The sequence below is a fragment of the Saccopteryx leptura genome, chromosome 6, assembly GCF_036850995.1.
Source record: "Saccopteryx leptura isolate mSacLep1 chromosome 6, mSacLep1_pri_phased_curated, whole genome shotgun sequence".
NCBI lineage: Eukaryota > Metazoa > Chordata > Mammalia > Chiroptera > Emballonuridae > Saccopteryx > Saccopteryx leptura.
The window spans coordinates 44,387,584-44,412,065 of NC_089508.1; the positions used below are offsets into that span (position 1 = coordinate 44,387,584).

The 24,482-nt window shown below is 40.4% G+C and overlaps 1 protein-coding gene and 1 non-coding gene across 7 annotated transcripts in view; one reads left to right on the forward strand and one right to left on the reverse strand.

Moving 5' to 3' along the window:
* Positions 1–24,482, reverse strand: part of FBXO34 (F-box protein 34) — a 98,387-nt gene that overhangs the window by 49,393 nt on the left and 24,512 nt on the right. The window contains exon 1 of one of the 6 annotated variants that reach the window (XM_066342146.1): positions 5,260–5,386. The exons of the other annotated variants lie outside the window; for them this stretch is intronic. The gene's annotated coding sequence lies outside the window, so the exon portion shown is untranslated. Of the gene's footprint in view, positions 1–5,259; positions 5,387–24,482 lie in introns of those variants that run through there. 6 annotated transcript variants of the gene reach the window in all.
* LOC136377953 (small nucleolar RNA SNORA51) lies at positions 7,696–7,827 on the forward strand. Its single transcript, XR_010746552.1, has one exon. It is a non-coding gene; the product is annotated as a small nucleolar RNA SNORA51 (small nucleolar RNA).

Sequence of the window (24,482 nt, forward strand, 5' to 3'; positions counted from 1 at the left end):
ACTGAGTGGCTACTATTCGTGGACATGACTGAACATCTGATCCAGCTCAATGTGAAAATGCAAGGTGTTGGAAATACAGTCTTATCCCCTCAACAAGCAGTGTTTGCATTTGAAAACAAGCTGGTACTCTTCATCGCTGACTTTGAAACAGGTCTTTACTACACTTTGAAAAACTGGGAGAGTTTAAAGATGCATGCATAGCAAGTGACCCTGCTCAATATCTTGATCTCCAGCAGCTAGCAGGCTTCACATCTAATCTCCTGCAGTCATTCAAAGTGCGCTTTGGAGAATTTTGTGAGCGCATTCATCTTTTTAAATTCATCACTCATCCACACGAGTGTGCAGTGGACAGCGCCTGAGTTACATCCCTGGTGTCTCCATCAGAGATTTTGAGCTGTATACAAGCTGCTGACCTGAAGGCCTCATACATGTGGGTGAATAAGTTCAAGTCACTAATGAAGATTTGGAAAGACTTGCACAACAGCAAGCAGAATAGGCGAACAAACACAAGTGGGGAGAAATGAAAAACTTCAACCAGTGAACCAGCTGATTGTCAAAACTTGGAACACGCTTCCTGTCACATACCACACACTGCAGCGTGTGAGTATTGCTGTACTGACGATGTTTGGCTCTACGTATGCATGTGAGCAGTCTTTCTCACATCTAAAGAATGTTAAGACCAACCTACGATCACGTTTAACGGATGGAAGTCTCAACGCCTGCATGAAGCTTAACCTCACCACGTATCAACCAGACTACAAAGCCATCAGCAAAACCATGCAGCACCAGAAGTCGCAGTAATAGTGAGAAGTACTTTATTCATCATTGGTTAGCAACAGCATAACAACATTATTAAAAAGAATTCAGAGACTTACTGTACTTTAAAAGTGTTGGTCTTACATAAAATGCACACATTTACTTGTATTCAGTGTTAAACATATTGTATGGCTCTCACAGAATTACATTTTAAATATGTGGCATTCATTCATAGCTCTCTCAGCCAAAAAAGTTCCCGACCCCTGTGCTAAACAATATATATATAAAGAAACCAATTTACCATAGGTTAATTGATATAAACAACAGGTTAAGTTTCTATAGCCTACTTCTGTTCACAAAACATTACCAAACTTCTAAGTAAAGATCTAAAATACTTAACAAATGTGAGATATCATATATTTGAGAGATTAATAAAAATAAGTCAGGTCATGGGTGGCCAGAGCCTATCCTGGCAGCTCAAAGCACAAGAAGGGGACCCCACCATGGACAGAATGCCCTTTCATCACAGGGCACACTCACACCCACCCACACTTACCCGGACTGGGATAATTTAGACACTCCAGTTCACCTGTGCACATCTTTGAGCTGTGAGAGGAAACCGGAGCACCCGGAGAAAACCTATGCAGACGTGGGGAGACTGCAAACTCCACACAAACAGTAGCCCCAGTTGGGTACTGATTTCTTCTTCCTCGTCAACATTGTAATAAAATAATATTGAACAAAATGATGTTGAACAAAACAACATTATACAAGGACCTACTAAATAAGGAGAAGATAGCAAAAAAGTAAAGTACAAAATTCAGGAAAAAACAAAAATTGTAGAGAAAAGTAAAAGTGTTCACAGATTACTACATCACTTAACTGTGACTAGTACTTTCAGTCAGTTTAACTGTGTAAACATTGACTATCGATCTAGAAAAGCTGTGAACAGCAATGCTAGGATGGGAGAAGAAAAGGTATACCTGGGGATGTGGGGAAAAGCCTAAATCCTCACCTGCCATAATGGGAAATCAAAAGATAATCCCTGAATCTGAGAAACCAAGCAATCTTAATGCAAGAATGCTGTAAGACAGACTGTGTACAGAATTTACTACCCCAAAATATGATGCCTGACATACTGAATGTTTTAGGCGAAGAAATTTGAGAAGTGGCAAATGTGGGAAACTCTGATCCTCTCTTCTCCCCTGCCTCAGGTCCTAAGAACCTCATGTGAGAAGTGCCCTAAGGAAAGGAGCATCCTTATCTTTGAAGATGGATGGTCACAGGAAAATTCCAAGAAACTGGCCTTGCTGAGTTTCTCCAGTTCACCACTCTTCGCTCATAGTCTTCTGTCCTATTATAATTTTATTATTTTTATTTCATTTTTATTTATTTATTTATTTACAGAGACAGAGCGAGAGTCAGAGAGAGGGATAGATAGGGACAGACAGACAGGAACGGAGAGATGAGAAGCATCAATCATCAGTTTTTCATTGGGGCACTTTAGTTGTTCATTGATTGCTTTCTCATATGTGTCTTGACCATGGGCCTTCAGCAGACTGAGTAACTCCTTGCTTGAGCCAGCGACCTTGCGTCCAAGCTAGTGAGCTTTGCTCAAACCAGATAAGCCCACGCTCAAGCTGGTGACCTCGGGGTCTCGAGCCTGGGTCCTCCACATCCCAGTCCGACGCTCTATCCACTGCGCCACCGCCTGGTCAGGCCTGTCCTATCACAATTTTACATGACTATTCACTCTTCATCAATCTAGCATAAAAATGCTCTGCCCTCACCACTTCTTCAGGTCTTCTTCATTTCCTTATAAAGGTTCCCATGTCACATAACACTTAGATTGAATGAATTTTTATGCTCTTCTCTTATTAATTCGTCCATTGTGAACCCAATTTACAGGACCTCGGTACAGAACCAAGGACGGTAGTAAGAAAAATATATGTTCCTCCCCTATAAGAACAGAGGTAAATGCAGAAAGAATCAGCTATAAGAAATTAAAGTTTACCCCAATAAATTCAATAAAAAGGAAGAAAAGAAATTTAAAGTGTTTGCATCTAGGGAGGAAAAAGTGGGGGATGAAGTGGGAGAACTGCTGCCTTTCAAAACAAGTCTTGAATCTTTAAAATGCACATTTAACACTTAGATAAAAAATACAAATATAAAAACATAAGAAAAACTAGCAAAAAGTTCAGAATGTTTTAGCTCATAATTCCTTTTTCAGAATACAGTACATTTTCAATAAATTATTTTCCTTTCATTTGTTGTATTTTCCAATTTTTTTTTTTTTTTTTTTTTTTTGTATTTTTCTGAAGCTGGAAACGGGGAGAGACAGTCAGACAGACTCCCGCATGCGCCCGACTGGGATCCACCCGGCACGCCCACCAGGGGCGACGCTCTGCTCCTCCAGGGCCTCGCTCTGCCGCGACCAGAGCCACTCTAGCGCCTGGGGCAGAGGCCAAGGAGCCATCCCCAGCGCCCGGGCCATCTTTGCTCCAATAGAGCCTTGGCTGCGGGAGGGGAAGAGAGAGACAGAGAGGAAGGGGGGGGGGGTGGAGAAGCAAATGGGCGCTTCTCCTATGTGCCCTGGCCGGGAATTGAACCCGGGTCCCCCGCACGCCAGGCCGACGCTCTACAGCTGAGCCAACCGGCCAGGGCCCCAATTTTTTTAGAACAAAAATTTACTACTGCATCATTATCACTACTCATCTTACTATTGTTTGATATTCAAAATCATGTGTAACTCCAACTATTATTTAGGAATGTTCTTGTCATGTGATACCCAATCTGACCCAGCTTATGAAAAGGCAGTGGCTTACCCTCGAGTGGCTTACCTAAGCAGTTTAGAACAAACTCCTCCCTATCCACCTCACACTGGGTTTCCCTCTGCTAGCTTACATTCTTTCAGAACAGTATAGAGACTGTGGATGAAAAATGGATTCAATCTTACAGAGTGATCTGATCATAAATTCCTAACTGGGCAGGTCACAGTGTATATTCATGCCCCAGTAATATAACTTCTTAAGTAAAAGGCTTATCTTTGCTTTAAGAAAGCCTGTCTATTGTTTCTGTGCAACTAGGTAAACACACCTTTGAAATGCCTTTTGCAAAGTACCACGTTCAAGAGAACACATAATTCCTTAATTTCTAATGCATAAAAGAAGCTGCAAACTCTCAGTTGCTTCCAGGTATATGGTCAGTTTGGTTAAAAAATTCTTACAAAAATTCTCTACAGGTTTAGACATTTCTTACCTTGACAAGACTTTTCATTTAACCCCATGAGAAATTCAAATAATACACTCTACAGTGTTCTTTTAAGAGTGCAAGAACTGCCTGACCAGGCGGTGGTGCAGTGGAGAGCGTTGGACTGGGATGCAGAGGACCCAGGTTCGAGACCCCGAAGTCGCCAGCTTGAGTGTGGGCTCATCTGGTTTGAGCAAAGCCCACCAGCTTGGACCCAAGGTTGCTGGTTCAAGCAAGGGGTTACTCGGTATGCTGAAGGCCCACGGTCAAGGCACATATGAGAAAGCAATCAATGAACAACTAAGGTGTTGCAACGAGAAAAAAACTGATGATTGATGCTTCTCATCTCTCTCCGTTCTTGCCTGTCTGTCCCTGTCTATCCCTCTCTCTGTCTCTGGGAAAAAAAAAAAAAAAGAGTGCAAGAACTTCAATTTCTTTCATACCTTTGTTATTCCTGACACTAAATTAAAACTTTCCAGTATACATAAATTATAATATGCAATACATTATTTTAACATAGTTGGATCGAATTTATTTTTATTGTCTTTATACAGCTGTCACATTGACTCTTATGTAGCTAGAAAAGTAGTTATGGTCAGAGTTTACAAACGGTTCAGATAAGTAAATGCTGTCACATCCCTGCTCACCTCCAGATTGGATGATGCTGATGCTGATGGTCATCACAGGACGTTTAAGAAGGAATGCGTTTATCAGCACAGAGAACTGAGCCAGTCTGCAGACAGATGTAGTCCAGCCAAGGCAGCTACACATGTTTTCACTTATTCCCTTAAGAGTGATTTGATTTGTTTGGATTTGGTATAGAATCATTTCTGGATTTAAAGAAAACTAAACAATGTTTTACAGCTTGTTATGTAGGCAGGCATGTAGAAACCCTAATCTTATAAAAGATTCCTTTTGCACTTAAAACTGAGATGGGATAGACAACTTGACGGCATAGTCTACAATTCTCATCTTCATTCTGCCTAATCATGGCAAAGATGACCTTGTCTTCATTATTAGTTAGTAAACCCCAGCATGGTGACTGGCCTGTACAACCACAAACACTCCTCACACACACACTCCTAATTCCAGTAAAATAGCCTCTTGGCATAAAACACTACTTATATTTTTCTCAAACTGGCAACAAAAACAAGCGCTACCAGAATAATTTTTTTCTCAATTCAAATTAAATTTTGCCAATGTACACAGAGAACATACTTCCAGATTAGTGGCTGTTAACCAACTTAATCTTACCACACTCAAAACTTCATGTTCACACTGGAGTGCTTTAGGTAAATAATACTAATCTCTTCCGGCTTCTAGACAGCTTGCAGACTTCGGGGAAGTTCATCTGGTTTCTTGCCACTTCAATCCATCCCCGTATCTCATCCTCCCCCCAAAAAGCAGCTTGAGTTTTTTAGTTTTGTTTTTGAAACAGCTTGCTTTTTCCATCCTGAGCTTTCCCAAACTATTTCAGGGTTCTGACAATTCTACCAGTGACTAAGTCCCCTCCTGGGAATAGCTGCCTCATTATCACTACTAAAAACAGTCACTCCTAATACTGAGTGATAAGGATCTGGAAACTCATTGTAACCTCGGGAATGCAAATCCCACCCTACCCAAAGATAAATGCATTACAAATGGAATAACAGACTCACGGCAGGACAAAACTCTAGCAGTTTTTGTGTTCCAATTAAGCTATTCAGTTTTGTGTGTACTCCTACTTCTTAATATGAAGATTGTGTTAGTATTTATACTCAATACATAAATTATATTTTAAGGGCCAAACAAGCAAAAAAAAAAGGTGAAAAACAATACACACAAAAAACTCAACAGCAGATGCCCTATTATTTTTAAGGTAATGCAGCCTTCCAACGGATCTTCTGTTTCAGAATATTTTGTACAGTGTGTTATGTGGGTAACTTTTGTTCTTGGCAAGCTAGTCCTCCTTCTTGGAAATTAACAACAGACAACCTCAAATAAGAGGTCTTTCCTATATAACTCAAATAAAACAATACTTAGAAACTTAATTATTTCAAAAAGAATATGCAAAATAGAAATGATGTAAGGCCAGTATCCACGGCCACCATCATAGCCGTCCGGCCCATGCAGGTTCGCAATGGATTCGGACAATCGTTAAAGAAACAATGGAGACAAAAACTGGTGGGCCATCATCTTTAATCTGAGCTTGCACCCGGCGGGCAAGTAAAACACACACTGGGCTCCAAAACCCACTCACATTCAGTGCTCACAAAGCTACTGACTTATCCGAGTTTCCTAGAATCAAAGGTTTCTAGCTCACTAGCCTTATTCACCTCTGTTCCCCATCTCCTTCTCTCTGCACAAACTGGCTTTTCCTTCAACACTCCGCCATCTTGGCTGCTTTTCCCGGGCTCCACCACATGGCTTCTCTCTTCTCTTCTCTCTGCTCTCTCCTCTCTAATGCTAATCTCAAGAACCGAGAGGGCAAGCTCCCCATTCTGCCCCCATTTATAGTGCAGAAATCAAAACCTTTAATCCAATATATAAAATAGGGAAGTCTCTGATACAAAGTCCACCCCACATCAAAAAGGATGGGAAAGGCTTAGTCCTAAAACCAAGCCCCAGGCTACAAGGACCCTGCCTGCCCACAGCCTGCCCCCAACACACATTAATATCACCTGGGCAACGAGCTTCCATGTGGGCAGGACCATCTTTAACAAAGTGAGCATAATATATTTTATCTGCCCAACAGATGATGATAAATTTATTTCTATCATCACCATTGTGCTTCTATTGAGCTTGCTCAGTATTAGTGGAAAGTGTCATGATCATAGTCCATCATTCTAGAAACCTAAGAGAGAGACAGAGACAACTCCTCTCTTCAACCCATACAGCTCCCCCCAAAAGTGTCCAGAAAGTTCTTTCACATCAGCTGAGATCAACATGGGCCATTGTGTATATAGACACTGTGGAGAACATGCTACTCAAGCATATCTAACCTTTTTATGCCATAAACTCCATTAGCAGAATACAAAGACTATACAGACTCTTTCTCAGAATATTTTGTAAATATAAATATATATTGATTTAATATATAAAGTAATATGTCCTAATGACAAGTCTATTAACTACCATAACTTCCAAATAGTGACAAACATAATATTTTCAAAACACCTGCAACAACTGCTGTGTGATAAAAAATATTTTTAATTTCAAATAATGACAGTCACAGGGACTACTGGTTTGCTATAGTTTGAAGAAAATGATACAATTCAGTTAGAGATTAGTGAAAACAAGTATCCAATATTTTCTTATTCAAGTTCATGGACCCCTAAAGCTTTTAAAGCATTATCACTTTGAAGGATTTAAAGAGGCATTTAGAGATCACTTGGTTCAACCTCTTCATTTTAAAGATAAGGAACTAAGGAGGAACTGAGGATACTGCCTGCTGAAATATCCTGATTCCAAATCACTAGGTTCAGTATACAGTAAACCACTGTTTTCTTCTGAAAACCTGAGCCTCACATCTGACAATACTTTACACTTCAAACTTCCACCTCAGTTTCATCATCTGTAAAATGAAGAGAATAACTCAATTATGGAAAAACCTTAATGTGAAAATTAAATTTAAAAATCCACAGTAAGGGCCTCCCAGTGCTTACCGCAGGCTGTGTTCTTTTTGTTTTGTTTTGTTTTGTTTTTTGTTTTTGTTTTTTTGTTTTTTGAAGCAGGCTGTGTTCTTACACTGACTGTACAGAAAGAGGAGGCAGAGTAAACCCACCCATCTACACCTCAGCCCTGGCCCTTTGCCTGGTCTGTATTGTGAATGGGGGGACATGGGGTTCAGGAAGAAAAAAAAAATCCACAGTAAGGTACTACAATAGTACCTTTAAAGGTAAGACTGTTACCAATGAATTCTGTGAGAAATTAAAGACAAGTTATTCTGGTTCCTTAGTATACTTTAAGTATCATCAAATTCTGGTTTATTTAATACATTAAATATTTTATGCTATCAAGTGCTCCCAAAGTACAAAGTGACCCTTGAAATAAACCGTGTCAAGTGGAAATGATACATTTAGAACAAAAAGTATTGGCTTTGTAGTCCATCTATTACAAGCTATGTACTTCTAGGCAAAATGCTTATTTTCTCTCATCCTCCATTTTCAATGAGTAAAATGCCATGAAAGTCATTGTCAGTCCCCTTCTCTTAAAGAGGTTGATGAGGAATACATGATTCAAAGATAATCTCACAAAACAATAACAAAGCTTTTCTGAGTTCTGCATTATGAGTTTTTACTTTCTCTTCCTACATCACTTGATAAAATAATTTAAATGAGGAAAAAATTGCATAAAAATATCCTTCCTTCATGGTCAGTACAGAATCTCTCAGCAATCTAAAACAGAGCCATTCAAACAGCCGAAAAGGTTTTCTACAGAAACTCCTTGTTTAAAAAGAAATCACACAGTAAAGATAGTATTACTATTGTGCATTGAAAAAGGAAAGGGATTAAAACCAAAAGCCATTCCCAAATTTCTAACCAGACAGAAGTAAACAAATATTTTGAGAACACAAGTCATACAAAATAATTTAAGCACATAAGTATTTGAACATGCAAGTGGGAAAAAAAATACCAATAGAGGCAAAGCCACTCAACTTCTTTCCACAAACTTGGTTTTGCATGCATGAAAAAAATTCAAACAGGTAGACTGTACAAACATGTCAAAGTACAGTGACAAATGTGCAAACATATTAGTTGACTAAGAACAATATATATAAAATACAGTAGGTAGTCCAGGGAACACAAAAGGCTCATAGTACAAAGCAGATCTGTTAAACACTAGCTGTGGAAAAAAAGAACCATTATCTGCCAGGCCCTCCTGTCGCACCCTTTATTTGTAGTCATAACTGCAAGCTGTTTTAAAGACAATGGCAATGTTATTAAGGGCACCTTCATGCTGTGCCAAAGCATATACACACAGCAATTCAGAACAATCAGCCTTACTTTCATGAGAGCAAAGGTTGCAGCCAAATGAAATGGGTGGATACCATATTAAACAATCTTGGAATTAGCTAATAGGATATAGGAAAAAATTATCCTAATGTAGATGCTAAATTCTCTTCCCCCTTAACACAATAAAAACTTGTACTATTTGAAAAGCACTAGTTGAGAAAGGTTCCATTTATTAAAACCTAACATGGCCTGTTTTAAAGCATAAAGATGCTTATTACTTCCTTGTATAACCTGTAAACTTAAAATATATGCACTGGCTACTAGATTTGACACCATATAACTTTCAAAAGGATGCTGTGTAGAAACAACTATAGTGGAAACCTTAAAACACAGGCAAAGCAACTCTATAGAAAAAACAATGTTCACAAACATTTAATAAAAGTGGAAAGTAAACGAAGGCAACAAGTAGCACCATAAAGACTAATGCTTGGTTTGTTGTGGGTCCTGTACCTATCTTATTCCTCAGGAAACAAATTACTCTCCCATATGGTTTTCCTGACTCCATGTTTTCCATTCAAAATGAAGTCCAAAACATTAAGCAATTGTTTTCAAAGTATGGTGATAACATAATTCAAGTTCATGGCTTCCTCTGAAGCCTAGTTTAAACTCTGTCTTTTAAATGATTGGGAAAAAAGACTACAAGTGATATATGTGTACACACATTTAAATAGGCCTTTCAACTGAAACAAAGTTTATTTGATAAAACACTAAGCTACTCTATTACTAGACTACAAAGGTTTAAAATGTGGCATTTTATCTGTTCCTGTGGCATGTCAATATTTTATCCAATGTATTCAGTCTAAATTAATTATATTCATCAATACTTTTTGACTGGCTTCAGGGCAAAAATCAGAGAGGAGATGAAAAAGAGCTTTAACAATGATAAAATATGACTATAATCATATCAGTGTAGCCTTATACATATAATGCTAGTAGTAAATGGAGAAAAATTGGGAGATAAAATTCAGGTGTTAGGAGAAATCTCACTATTGAATTGATTCAGTGAAAATATTTATAAAACAATTTCAACAGCTTCCTTTTAAGGTTCATATTTTTTAAATACTTTTTTCAGATGTAATTCTAATGCATTAATTAGAACTTACAGTCTAGGTTATTTAACTGCAAGTGTGAGAGAAATCTGTTGCTCAGATTAAGCTGAAAGGAGTGTCTCCTCAGACTGGCCATTGTAGTGGAACCCCAGAGAGCCGAAGCTCTTCCTGGGCGGCTCTGCAGGAAGTTCAGCACCCACTGCCCCAGCGTGCTCTAAGAACAGAAACCATTCATCATCATCTCCACCAAAAATCACACAATACATAAAAACCAGCTTAAAAAAATTTTTTTTTAATATTTTGAAAAAACAACCAGTTCACACAGAGCTCCAAATCTAGAAAGATAATTACAATAAAAATGGGGTGGCCACCTAAATTATTTGCTATTTATAGTGACTTTAGGCAAAATCATTTATCATTATTTAAGACTGCAGCCATACTTTTAAACTTATTGGACAGATTAGGTGACGAGGAAAGAAGTTTAGTGCTTGTCCAAACCACTTCAAAAAGCAAAGGAGAGGTTCACCTCACGTCAAAATGGCAATTCCAAAAGCTGCCCAAAGCATATTCTTGTATATTAGCTTATATTTCCCTCTTCTCTAAAAAATAGATTATATATAGCCCTTTTCTTTTGGGAGGCAGGGAGCACAGAGAGAAGAAAATGATGATACATAATACAGAAAAACATGTAGAATGTTGCAAACCTTTTCTGAATTCTATATTGAGAGGGAGGCAATTATTTTAAAAACAAATTAACAAAATAAGAAAATATAAATAAGAAAATTCAGTGTACTTTATGTATTTGGAACCTACTTACAGGTCAAAAGAAAAAAGAGCCTGATTAAAGAGAACACAGCAGACCAATAAATGATTCATTTCAATCAAACCCACACCTCATTCTCTTGATATTTGTGGAAGCTGCAGTTTGGAGTATTGTTTCATTGCTTTTGTTTTGCAATTAACTGACTACTATGGATCAGAGAAAACAAAATTACTCAAATTCACAATAAAATTAAGTGGTGGATAAATATGGGGAGACAAATAGAGAATTCATTCAAAGATTCTATTCCGCCCCAAAAAAAGACAATATTATGTCTAATTAGTATCCAAATTTATATATTCCGAAGGATATTTTCAAGGATGAGAATGACAGTGACAGTGTTAATGAGACAAAAGTTATGTTTCAAATACTGGAGATAATCTGCTATTCTCAACATTAAAAGTATAGTACTCAATGGTCGCAGATTTCTTTTTTTTTAAAGTTGGTGGGGGACAGACAGAGAGGAAGGGAGAGAGATGAGAAGCATCAACTCATAGTTGCAGCACCTTAGTTGTTCATTGATTGCTTTCTCATATGTGCCTTGACTGGCACTGTCCAGCCAAGCCACAGACCCCTTGCTCAAGCCAGTGACCTTGGACTCAAGCCAATGACCTTGGGCATCAAGCCAGCAACCATGGAGTCACATCTATGATCCCACACTCAAGCCAGCGACCCCATGCTCAAGCTGGTGAGCCCATACTCAAGCTGGCAATCTCGGGGTTTCGAACCTGAGTCCTCAACTTCCCGAACCAACACTCTACTCACTGCACCACTGCCTGGTCAGGCTTTAAAGTTTTTGTTTGTTTGTTTGTCTTAAAAGTTTTTAATGACAGAATGAGAGCTTACCATAGTAAAAGCTAAAATCACAAGCATAAACATAGAAATGAGACACATATTAACTCATATTAAACAATTTCATTACTTTAGCAGCAGACATGTCATTGTAACTAAGCAATAAATCCAAATATTTTTTCCTTATGCACCTTACAAGGTAGCAGATAGCTTGATTTATTTTCTGATGTAACAAGTAAATTTGTTTAATACATACAAACATTTTTAATAAACATCCAGCCTGACCAGGCGGTGGCACAGTGGATAGAGCATCGGATTGGGATGTGGAAGGCCCAGGTTCGAGACCCTGAGGTTGCCAGCTTGAGCGCAGGCTCATCTGGTTTGAGCAAAGCTCACCAGCTTGAGGCCAAGGTCGTTGGCTCAAGCAAGGGGTTACTCGGTCTGCTGTAGCCCCACGGTCAAGGCACATATGAGAAAGCAATCAATGAATAACTAAGGTGTCGCAACAAAAAACTGATGATTGATGCTTCTCATCTCTCTGCAGGTTGAAGACAGCATCAGCAATGGATTTTTTTTTATTTTATTTTTTTTACAGAGACAGAGAATCAGAGAGAGAGGGATAGATAGGGACAGACAGACAGGAACGGAGAGAGATGAGAAGCATCAATCATCAGTTCATATTTACTGAACCTTTACCTATGTGCCAGGCACTGCTTACTCTCTAAACCCTTACATTTAATCCTAATAACTCTTGAAGTAGTGCTATCATGACTTAAACCAAAGCATTCTGACTCCGGAGTCTACAATCTGTAACATTTCATCACCTACCCTTTCCTGGAAATTGCCTATCAATAACAACAGACATAGTTGTGTATATCCCATCCCGTACAGAAACCAGATACATCATACCATCATACACTTATACACAAGTTTATTTGGTTAAAAAAAATACTCACCTTGGGTTTAGAGACCGTGTTTTAACAATGCTTAACTTTTAATCTCTGGAATCACACTAAGCAAGGCAGGTTGATCACTTAGCAGCTCTGAGAATTGAGACTTCCTGAAAGGTATTTCCTGTCTCACGCTTAACTGGGGGGAGGGGAGCATTTGCTCATATATTATTAAAATTATCACTATTTCATTTGTATGTCCGTTTCTGTGTGTATGTGTTTGTGTGTGTGCGTGCACATGTGGGTATACACATATCCTGAACCCATATAGTGGAATGTGCTTAGACCTTACTAGTATTGGTGTAAGAAAGTAGACCAAGTTTAGGTTTCTAGTTTTAACATCTGTATGGATGATAGTCCTGAAAAGATGGTTGAGAGAAAAATTCTGAGCCACTTTTACACAAGTTGAACTGGAAGAAATATGAGAGATCAGTCAAGATGAATTAAAGGCAGTTGGGTCTGAGGACCTGATTCTCAAAGAACTGAACCAAGGAGGTAAATTTGGAAGTTTGGGCTCACAACATGGTAACTCAAGCCATGATAACAGACTAAATGCATAAGGAGAAAGCACAGATAGAAAGCACAGAAAGCCTTAAAACATTGGTTTTCAAAGTTCAGCAAGCATCACAATTAACTGGAGGGCTTGTTAAAGCACCGATGGCCGTACCCCATCCCCAGAGTTTCTGATTCGGCAGGTCTGAGTAGGTCTAAGGACTTTCATCTCTAACAAGCTCCAAGGTAATGCTAAGGTTGCTGGTCTAGGGAACCATACTTGGAGAACCAATGACCTATAACAAAGCCCTGCAGTACTCAAGTTAAAGTAGAGCAGGGGTCGGGAACCTTTTTGGCTGAGAGAGCCATGAATGCCACATATTTTAAAATGTAATTCCATGAGAGCCATACAACAACCTGTGTATGTTATGCATTATCCAATAAAAATCTGGTGTTGTCCCAGAGGACAGCTGTGATTGGCTCCAGCCACCTGCAACCATGAACATGAGCGGTAGGAAATGAATGGATTGTAATACATGAGAATGTTTTATATTTTTAACATTATTATTTTTTAAAACTATTTTTTTATTTTTTAAATTTTATTTTATTTATTCATTTTTAGAGAGGAGAGAGAGAGGGGGAGAGAGAGAGAGAGGAGAGAGAGACAGAGAGAGAGAAGGGGGGAGGAGCTGGAAGTATTAACTCCCATATGTGCCTTGACCAGGCAAGCCCAGGGTTTCAAACCAGCGACCTCAGCATTTCCAGGTCGACGCTTTATTCACTTCGCCACAACAGGTCAGGCCATTATTATTTTTTTTATTAAAGATTTGTCTGCAAGCCAGATGCAGCCATCAAAAGAGCCACATCTGGCTCACGAGCCATAGGTTTTCGACCCCTGAAGTAGAGGATAAAGAACTTAAAAAAGAGCCTGACCAGGCGGTGGCGAGTGGATAGAGCCTCAGACTGGGATGCGGAGGACTCAGGTTCGAGACCCCAAAGTCGCCAGCTTGAGCGCAGGTTCATCTGGTTTGAGCAAAGCTCACCAGCTTAGACCCAAGGTCGCTTGCTGGAGCAAGGGGTTACTTGGTCTGCTGTAACCCCACAGTCAAAAAAAACTTAAAAAAGAGACTAAGGCCCTGGCTGGTTGGCTCAGTGGTAGAGCGTCGGCCTGGCGTGCAGGAGTCCTGGGTTCGATTCCCGGCCAGGGCACACAGGAGAAGCGCCCATCTGCTTCTCCACCCCTCCCCCTCTCCTTCCTCTCTGTCTCCCTCTTCCCCTCCTGCAGCAAGGCTCCATTGGAGCAAAGTTGGCCCGGGCGCTAAGGATGGCTCCGTGGCCTCTGCCTCAGGCGCTAGAATCGCTCTGATTGTGGCAGAGCAACGCCCCAAGATGGGCAGAGCATCGCCCCCTGGTGGGCATGCCGGGTGGATCCCGGTCGGGCGCATGCGGGAGTCTGACTGCCTCCCCGTTTCCAACTTCAGAAAAATACAAAAAAAAGAGAGAGAGAGAGAGAGACTAGGAGGAGCCCAGACTAAAGTAGAAGAAATACGACTTCAATTAAATTATTTTACAAAGGTCACCAGCAACCTCCTAAATGATAATCCAGTGGAAACTTATGACTACTTAAAAACTCACTAAACAAGTATATATTGAGCACCTACCATTTGCCAGGCACATCTGTCTCCTGGAACCTGACTATCTTCTCCCTTGGCTTCTGAAATACTCCCTTGCTGCTGGGCTGCTTTTCTGAACACTTATATCTCTGTTCTCTCTTTCCACCCAATCAAAACATGTGAAGCAGGGGTCCCCAAACTTTTTACACAGGGGGCCAGTTCACTGTCCTTCAGACCGTTGGAGGGCCAGACTATAAAAAAAACTATGAACAAATCCCTATGCATATCTTATTTTAAAGTAAAAAAACAAAACGGGAACAAATACAATATTTAAAATAAAGAACAAGTAAATTTAAATCAACAAACTGACCAGTATTTCAATGGGAACTATGCTCCTCTCACTGACCACCAATGAAAGAGGTGCCCCTTCCGGAAGTGCGGTGGGGGCTGGATAAATGGCCTCAGGGGGCCGCATGTGGCCTGCGGGCAGTAGTTTGGGGACCCCTGATGTGAAGTTTCCCCATGATTCTGAATTTTCATTATGCCAACTTTCCCAGGCCTTTTTTTTTTTTTACAGAGACAGATAGAGAGAAGGAAAGACAGGGATGGAGGGAGATGAGAAGTATCAATCATCAGGTTTTTTCTCATTGCGACACCTTAGTTCATTGATTGCTTTCTCATATGTGCCTTGACCATGGGCCTTCAGCAGACCGAGTAACCCCTTGCTCAAGCCAGCGACCTTGGGTCCACGCTGGTGAGCTTTTTGCTCAAACCAGATGAGCCTGCACTCAAACTGGTGACCTCGGGGTCTCGAACCTGGGTCTTTCCACATCCTAGTCCGATGCTCTTCCACTGCGCCACCGCCTGGTTAGGCTCCCAGGGCATCTTCACCGTATCCTAAAACTCTGAGTACCATCTAGCTGCCAGTAATTCTCCCACACCTTACCTCTAGTACCAACTTTGCTGCTGTGCTTCAGATTCTACTTCCAACTGCCAATGCCAAGCAGACATTAACATACTAAACCCCTTTCCAAAATTTCTCTCCAAAAAGCACAACCGTTCATCCAGAGATCCAAACTAAAAATCTGTGACTCTTCCTAAAGCAACTGTTCTCAACCTTAGCTGCACATTGGAACCTCCCAAAGAGCTTGAAAAAAAAAAGAGTAACACCTCCTTCATAGGTCTAATAATATAACAATGATCCTATTTTATTTTACCTTTAAAACAATGTAAAGTGATGAGCAAAAAATGCTATGAGCACTTAATAAAAGGGAGCTATCTTTATAACCACTTCGAATTTCAGCTCTTCTGGCCTGACCTGTGGTGGTGCAGTGGATAAAGCGTCAACCTGGAAATGCTGAGGTCACCAGTTCGAAACCCTGGGCTTACCTGGTCAAGGCACATATGGGAGTTTATGTTTCCAGCTCCTCTCCCCTTCTCCCTCTCTGTCTCTCTCTCTCCCTTTCTCTCTCCTCTCTAAAATTGAATAAATAAAATAAATAAAATAAAAAGAATTTCAGCTCTTCTGAGGTCTTTTCTGAAGTTTCTGATTAATCAACACTTCTTTAAAAGTTATTTAATGGTGAAAAAAAAGAAAAAGAGAAGAAATGAAAACAAAAAATGTAAGTCTCTCTAAAGTAAACTTACAAAACTTAAGTTCAAATTCCTATTCCAACTTTTTCCAAATTTCCTTTGGTTTAAATACTTGCAGTTGACTTATAACAGGGTAAATAAAAGTTGTTAAATACATACATCACTGGAATCATGAACTTCTAGTTGAAATCTAGCCCATGAATAAGAGAAAACAAACCAGTGAGTGAAGTCTACTGTTTACAGAGCCATTTGTGGGGACACGGATGAACCATAAATGGGGGGGAGGGGGGAACGGACAGAGAGAGGCACCAGTACATTCAAACAAGCTAACAGGAGAAACCCATTATACAACATTACTTAAAAGTGTTTGCAAATGAGACATTCAACTCTGTGGTGATATCAAAGGACCCTTGCACTTCTCCTCTTTGGTGCTATTTTGTATTTTGAGTATTTTCAAAAGAGAGTGACGAAGATTTAAAACAGCCGCTATCTTCCAAAGTATAATGCTCTGTTTGTGCCCCTTGCCCAGTGATGTGAGCAAATCTGCCTGCTTTTTCCTGAAAAGATCTGCAGAGATTGGCAAATGGTGAGTCAGTGAGTTCATTTAAGGCTGTAGAATTCTGCTGTATACACTCAAAATGGCTAGTTTCTTATAGCTTCGGCAAAACAGGTAGCTTGCAAATACCCTGGAATATGTCAGAAAACCCAAGAATAATAGCTACCAAAAATTGAGACTGGAGTAAAGGGTAAGAATTGGTTTTATTTAGTTATTGTGTTTACCTTTGCCTAAAGAATGAATGGTATATTTGTTACAAAAAAAAAAAATTAAATTATATATTTTTAAAAAATGTAGAGTATGTAAACATACTAGAAACCATCCTTTTCTTTTTTTAAGTGAGAGTGAGGGAGATAGAGAGACAGACTCCTGCATGCGCCCTGACCAGGATCCACCTGGCAACCCTGTTTGGGGCCAATGCTCTGCCCATCTGGGGCCATGCTCACAACCAAGCTAATTTTAGTGCCTGAGGCAGAGGCTCAATGAGCCATCCTCAGCACCCAAGGCCAATGTGCTCAAATCAATCGAGACATGGCTGTGGAAAAGGAAAGGGGGGGAGCAGATGGTTGCCTCTCCTGTGTACCCTGACTAGGAATCGAACCTGGGACTTCTACATGCTGGGTCATTGCTCTACTGTTGAGCCAACCAACCAGGGCCAGAAACCATACTTTTAAAAATTAACTAAGTAAATAAAACTCCCTGCCTGGTAAATGGAGAGGGGCTTACAGGTGTTAGCTGAGATGGACTCAATGAAAGTAGGCCTTATTTATGTTTACAGTGCTGTGGATGGTGGGGAATAGAGGAGGTTTGCTCCCCTCCTTTTTAAAGAACTCTGTATGTATATATGAAGCAACCATATTTCCAAATGGAGGGAAACATACCATATTCCCCCATATATAAGGCACACCTTTTTTCAAAAAATTTGGGGTCTAGGCCCTGGCCGGTTGGCTCAGCGGTGGAGCGTCAGCCTGGCGTGCGTGGGACCTGGGTTCAGTTCCTGGCCAGGGCACATAGGGGAGGCGCCCATTTGCTTCTCCACCCCCACCCCCCTCCTTCCTCTCTGTCTCTCTCTTCCCCTCCCGCAGCCGAGGCTCCATTGGAGCAAGGATGGCCCGGGCACTGGGGATGGCTCCTTGGCCTCTGCCCCAGGCGCTGGAGTGGCTCTGGTCGCGGCAGAGGGGCAGAGCATCGCCCCACCAGGGCGCATGCGCATGCACATGCGCATGCGGGAGTCTGTCTGACTGTCTCTCCCCGTTTCCAGCTTCGGAAAAATACAAAAAAAAATAAAAATAAAAAAAAATTGGGGGTCTAAAAACTGGGTGCGTCTTATACAGTGGTTGTAGGTTTTTACTTACATTTGATAGTGATGAGGAGTTATATAAATTTTATGATGAATAAAACTTGAGTTCAATAACTTTAAGTAATACCTTATTTTTTCAAATTTTGGGCCCCCAAATTAAGGTGCATCTTATACATGGGACTGTCTTATACATGGGGAAATATGGTAGGTATTACTTAGAGCTATGAAAGCCTAATAATTTGGATAAATGATGAGGAAAGAAGAAATTCAAAGGTATTTTCTAGGTTTATTTTTCTAGATTTGAGGAAGTCTTTAATTTTTAAATTTTATAAATGAGCATATAATCTGAAGTTTACCTATTTCCAATATGATATTTGAGTCCTTTTTATAATCCATCCCCAAGAGGTCACACAGTGTGAGCCTCAGAAGTCATTTCACCAACAAAGATTGTTCAACTTCAGAGAGCTGTGCCAAAGGACTAATATAGTGTTTTTCAAACTTTAAAACCTAATACAAAAGAAGTTTATTTAATACCATCACAGTATTAGACGCTGGTATATTCAACATTCCAAGTTCACAGGGGTATATGAGGTACATTTCAAGTGTTTCCCAGCAGACTGCCAAGTCTGGTGACATAACCAGGAACCTTTCTCAAGCAAGAGTCCACCTGTATTCCCAGCAGGAAGGGAACCATGAGAACTGCAACAGCAACAAAGCAAAAACTTGCTAGTTTAATTCACTTATAAACATATTTACTGCTATAAATACATCTCCAAACAAACTGTTAAAATTTAAGGAGCTGAGAATTGTTTCGGTTTTTTTTGTTCTCCTTTGTCACATGCAAAGAATGATTTCCACTGTGTCAGAACAATCCAGGCCACCGTGGGTACCTTCTACTCCAGGCAATGAATGCACAATGTCCTTGACTACTTCTTATACATGCTCTACTCTGCTCCAATATGCTCAACATACTATTTGTTTCCAGAGTTTATTCCAGAACAGGAACATGAAACTACCCTGCTTAAATTAAGGAACAGCCGGAGCAGATACTGATGGTAAGATTTTGACACAGAATCTCTTCATAAGCTCTGACAACTCTTAGCCTCAGACTACTTCCATTATTCACCAGAAAAAGAAAATGGATCTAGTTCAAATCACAGGCAAGTCTCTTACACTTAGACATATTTGCTAAGAGCAATTAGACTGGATTTATAAAGGACCTTACCAAAGAAGAAAAACAATTTCTTAGCCTTTAATCAATTCTACCCTAACCCCCCAAAAAAACCATAAAATGTGCTTCCCATATCTAATAAGTAACTATTTAGTACTTTTTAATTATAAAGCCTATTCTAATATTCAGACCCACTGCTACCTAGGAGAAAAGTAAGTACTAAAGGGTGTTTCCTTGAGATTACTCCTTTATCCTTACATAATAAGTCCTCATTTAAAGTCCTCAATAGGTTCACAACGGCTATTGAAACCAATTTTACCATAGGTTGATTAATATAAACAAGAGTTAAGTTCCTATGGCATCTCATCATAAAATGATGCTAAACAAAATGACAGTATTCAATGACCTGCTTATTTTCCCCAAAACACGTATTATGGAACAACTTGGTGTGTGCAAGGGCGTTTTCATTTCTATCCTACTAACTGACCTAACACCATACAAACATCCTTTACCACCAAGCAGACTAACAGATGGCCATAATCCAGGTCCAAACTTCTGATTCTAGCTGATAAATGATCACTTAGAAAACTAAAGAGTTACTCCTTTACATTGTTCTTATTAGACTTTCTTGCATGCAACTTTGAAACCAGCTTGCCCTTCCTTGTTGCTAAAGCTACATCTATATATTTTAGCCAGTACGTTTGCTTGGTCCCTAGCTCCCCATGACCCCTCCGCTGCTGTCTTTCTAGTAATCAATCATTGCTCTTCCTGTACTCCTAGAACTGATCTGATGCCTGCATGCTGAACTGTACTGTCTGCCAGACAAGGACAAGAGGTGGGGAACAAGAAACAGTGGACTATGAGTACATGTGACATGACTCACCTCTTGTAACTAGCTGTTTCATAACCTGTCCTGCCCAAGTGGCTCAGATTGTACACCGTGGCTCACTCTGACAAACCTGTTCTTAACACAACCTAACCCTTTAGAATGTGTATGGCTTTCCTGGCCACCTGCCGTATACCTAAAACTTCTTACTGAAGACAGAACAGTAACATTAATAGTTTTCAAGGGCTTCCTTCACTAATGTGGGAGAGGAAAAAAAACACCAAGATAAAGAATCTAAACTAAAACCCCCCAGAGTTCAAAAAGGGTCAAGTTTGGGGGAACAAGGAAAGGGCAGGAACCACACTAAATAAGAGCTTTACTCATTAACTCAGCTAAATTTTACAAATAAACAAGGAAGGAGCCCTGGCTGGTTGGCTCAGCGGTAGAGCGTTGGCCTGGCGTGCGGGGGACCCGGGTTCGATTCCCGGCCAGGGCACATAGGAGAAGCGCCCATTTGCTTCTCCACTCCCCCTCCTTCCTCTCTGTCTCTCTCTTCCCCTCCCGCAGCCAAGGCTCCATTGGAGCAAAGATAGCCCGGGCACTGGGGATGGCTCCTTGGCCTCTGCCCCAGGCGCTAGAGTGGCTCTGGTCGCGGCAGAGCAACGCCCCAGAGGGGCAGAGCATCGCCCCAGGTGGGCAGAGCGTTGCCCCTGGTGGGCTTGCCGGGTGGATCCCGGTCGGGCGCATGCGGGAGTCTGACTGTCTCTCCCCGTTTCCAGCTTCAGAAAAATACAAAAAAAAAAAAAAAAAAAAGACAAATAAACAAGGAAGGAATGTCTCACAGTGTTCCGTCATAATGGAGTATATACCAACGTCAAAAATTTTTTTTCAGGAATTATTTCCTCCTGCCAGTCCTTTCCTAAACATCCATTTATAAAGACACTTTCAATATTTCTGAAGTCCAAGAACTAGGGCTGTCAGTGTATGTTCTGTATGGGGACAAAACTTCCCTAAAATCCTGAGCACATATGATTCTGATTGTACATCGAGTTTCTGGATGTGAAAATAGCATTTCTTCATTCCCAGGTTTCTGGCTGTGCTTCAAGACTACTTTTCTTATCAAGTTATCTTTACTGAGTCCTTTTTGGGGGTGGAGGAGGAGGAGGACCTTTTAAAGACTTTTATGAAAACATTTGCACATATACATTTCTGCACTTCAAGTAATGATATCAAGTATTCTTTGAGGTTCTAAAGACAAAAACAATCTAAAACTACCTAGTCCTACCAAAATTTCTGCTGTGGGCAATCACCACCATATCTAAATCACCTAATTGATATTACTGGCAGAGAGAAAAGAAAGAATTAACACCTTCAGAGAGTTTACTATATGACAGGCATTTAATGCACATATTTTTAACTAAATCCCCATAATAACTGATAGGTAGGTACTATTATTATCTAAATATTACAGATGAGGAAAAGGGTACTGAGAGGTTAAATAACTTGTTAAATAACTTAGGCGTAACTAAGGGGCAAAACCAGATTTGAACCCAAGCAGTCTGGCCCAAATGTCTGGGCTGCTCTTGCTATATACTACACTCTACCCTAAAACTTTCCACTCTGAAGTACAGGAAAGATGTCTATTTGAACATTTCTAGACCCTAGATCTTTAACCCACTTCACAATCCCAGTTATCTTTGAGACTTTACATTATTTAGAAAAAACAAAACAAAACCTGGCAGGTCCTTCTTTAATGAAATTAAACTGTATGGAGCAAAGTAATGGAGCTATTATAGGCACCACTCATCAAGAATAATGGGGGCCACTAACTGCTTACCCTAATGCAAAGCTCACCAGTTCAGAGACCCTGTGCAGGTACGATAGTTTTATATTACTTTATATTTATATTTTTCCATTTGATTGGTTAAATCAGAAACAAACATCTGTAACATGAAAGAGACAAAGAATCTGACAAAGGAAGAAAATTCATAAAACAGAATTTGTTAAAATCCTTCTAAGTGAGGTCCTCAGAGTTAAGATACTGCATCTATAAAGCAAGAGAGTAAGCTGTGAAAGGCAAAAAAGAATGAAGAAAGACTCTGGGGGGGGGGGGGAGGTAGTATAAGGTTTGATGTTGTAGAGACAAAATCAAGAAAGTAGACCAAAACAAAGACAAAATATTATCAAAGGAGACACGGCATCAGTCAGGAAGTCAGACTACATTTGAGTAGCAAGAATTCAAGACAAAAAAAATAATTTTTTTTGAACCAAGGAAGTTTATTTCTTTACCATAACTAAAAGATTAATAAGTTAATAGAAGACTATAGAAGTCTTCCAATTCATAGAACCCATTCTGTGCTCAAATGAATAGAGGCCCACACCAAGATATATCATTGGGAAATTTCAGACAACAAAGATAAAAAAGAATCTAAAAGCTTTCAGAGAAAAGGCAGCTTATCTACAAAGAAAGAAGAATCAAAATGGCTTAAGACATCTCACCAATAAGGATACAGCCAACAATGGAGCAGTACCTTTGAAGTTCTCACAGAAAATTATCGTCAATCTGGAATACTATTCCCAGTTTAGGAACAGAATAAAAACATTTTCAGACATGGAATTGCTTATAATTTACCTCTCACACATCTTACCTTAGTATATAGCCCTGGCAAAACAAGGCCAAAAAAATAAAACCCACAAAAAAAACAGGAGAGGGGAATATATGGGAAATGGGAAATAGCATAATGAAGGCAAGTGCCAGAGGTGTCAGCTGAGCCATAGTTCTAAATAAAGCACAGATCGATAGAGGGCACCACAAGAAGGGCAAGTATAAAAAAAAAAAAGACGCTAGAAATTTGATACTATCTTCAAGAAAATGGAAAAATTGTTTTTTTTATAGATTTTATTATTTATTGATTTTAGAGAGAGGGAAGTAGTACGAGGGAGAGAGGCAGGGGGAAAGGTGCAGGAAGTATTAATTTGCAGTTGCTTCTTGTATGTGCCTTGACAAGACAAGCCTGGAGTTTTGAACTGGCAAACTCAGCACTCCAGGTCAACACTTTATCCACTGCACCACCACAGGTCAGGCAAAGGAAGTTTTAAAAACAAATAATAACACCCTACCCCCAAAACAGAATACAACCAATAAGGGGAGGTAATAGCATCCTGTTTTAACTTTGGAGAACTATATACCTTTTCCCCATCCTCAATACATGTGATTCAAATGGGTCTGACCCCACATCCATCCCCAAGAATGAACACCTTACCAGGCTCTAACTATTGTAATCTGTTTCTCTCCACCTTGTCTGAGTAACTTATTCAGAAATAAACAATCTAGAATCAGTACTGGTGGGGGTGGGGTGGAGGTGGGGGTAAAGGAGAGGATTTGGAAAATAAAGCTAAAGGAGGAAAGCAGACATAGTAAATAAATAAGACCAATTCTTTAAAGCAGGGGTCGGGAACCTATGACTTGCGAGCCAGATGTGGCTCTTTTGATGGCTGCATCTGGCTTGCGGACAAATCTTTTTTTTTTTAATTAATTTATTTACTTTATTTATTCATTTTTTAGAGATGAGAGAGAGAGACAGAGAGAGAGAGAGAGAGAGAGAGGAGAGACAGAGAGAGAGAAGGGGGGAGTAGCTGGAAGCATCAACTCCCATATGTGCCTTGACCAGGCAAGCCCAGGGTTTCGAACCGGCGACCTCAGCATTTCCAGGTCAACGCTTTATCCACTGCGCCACCACAGGTCAGGCCAACGGACAAATCTTTAATAATAAAAAAATAACGTTAAAAAAAAAAACATTCTCATGTATTACAATCCATTCATTTCCTACCGCTCATGTTCATGGTTGTGGGTGGCTGAAGCCGATCACAGCTATCCCCCAGGGCAACACCAAATTTTTTTTTTTTTCTTAAGTTGGAAATGGGAAGGCAGTCAGTCAGACTTCCGCATGTGCCCGACCAGGATCCACCCAGCATGCCCACCAGGGGGCGATGCTCTGCCCATCTGGGGCGTTGCTCCATTGCAACCAGAGCCATTCTAGCGCCTGAGGCAGAGCCCATAGAGCTATCCTCAGCGCCCGGGCCAACTCTGCTCCAATGGAGCCTTGGCTGCGGAAGGGGAAGAGAGAGAGAGACAGCGAGGAAAGAGAGGGGGAGGGGTGGAGAAGCAGATGGGCGCTTCTCCTGTGTGCCCTGGCCAGGAATCGAACCCGGGACTCCTGCAAGCCAGGCCGACACTCTACCACTGAGCCATCCGGCCAGGGCCGACACCACCAAATTTTTATTGGATAATGCCTCACGTACACAGGTCGTTGTATGACTC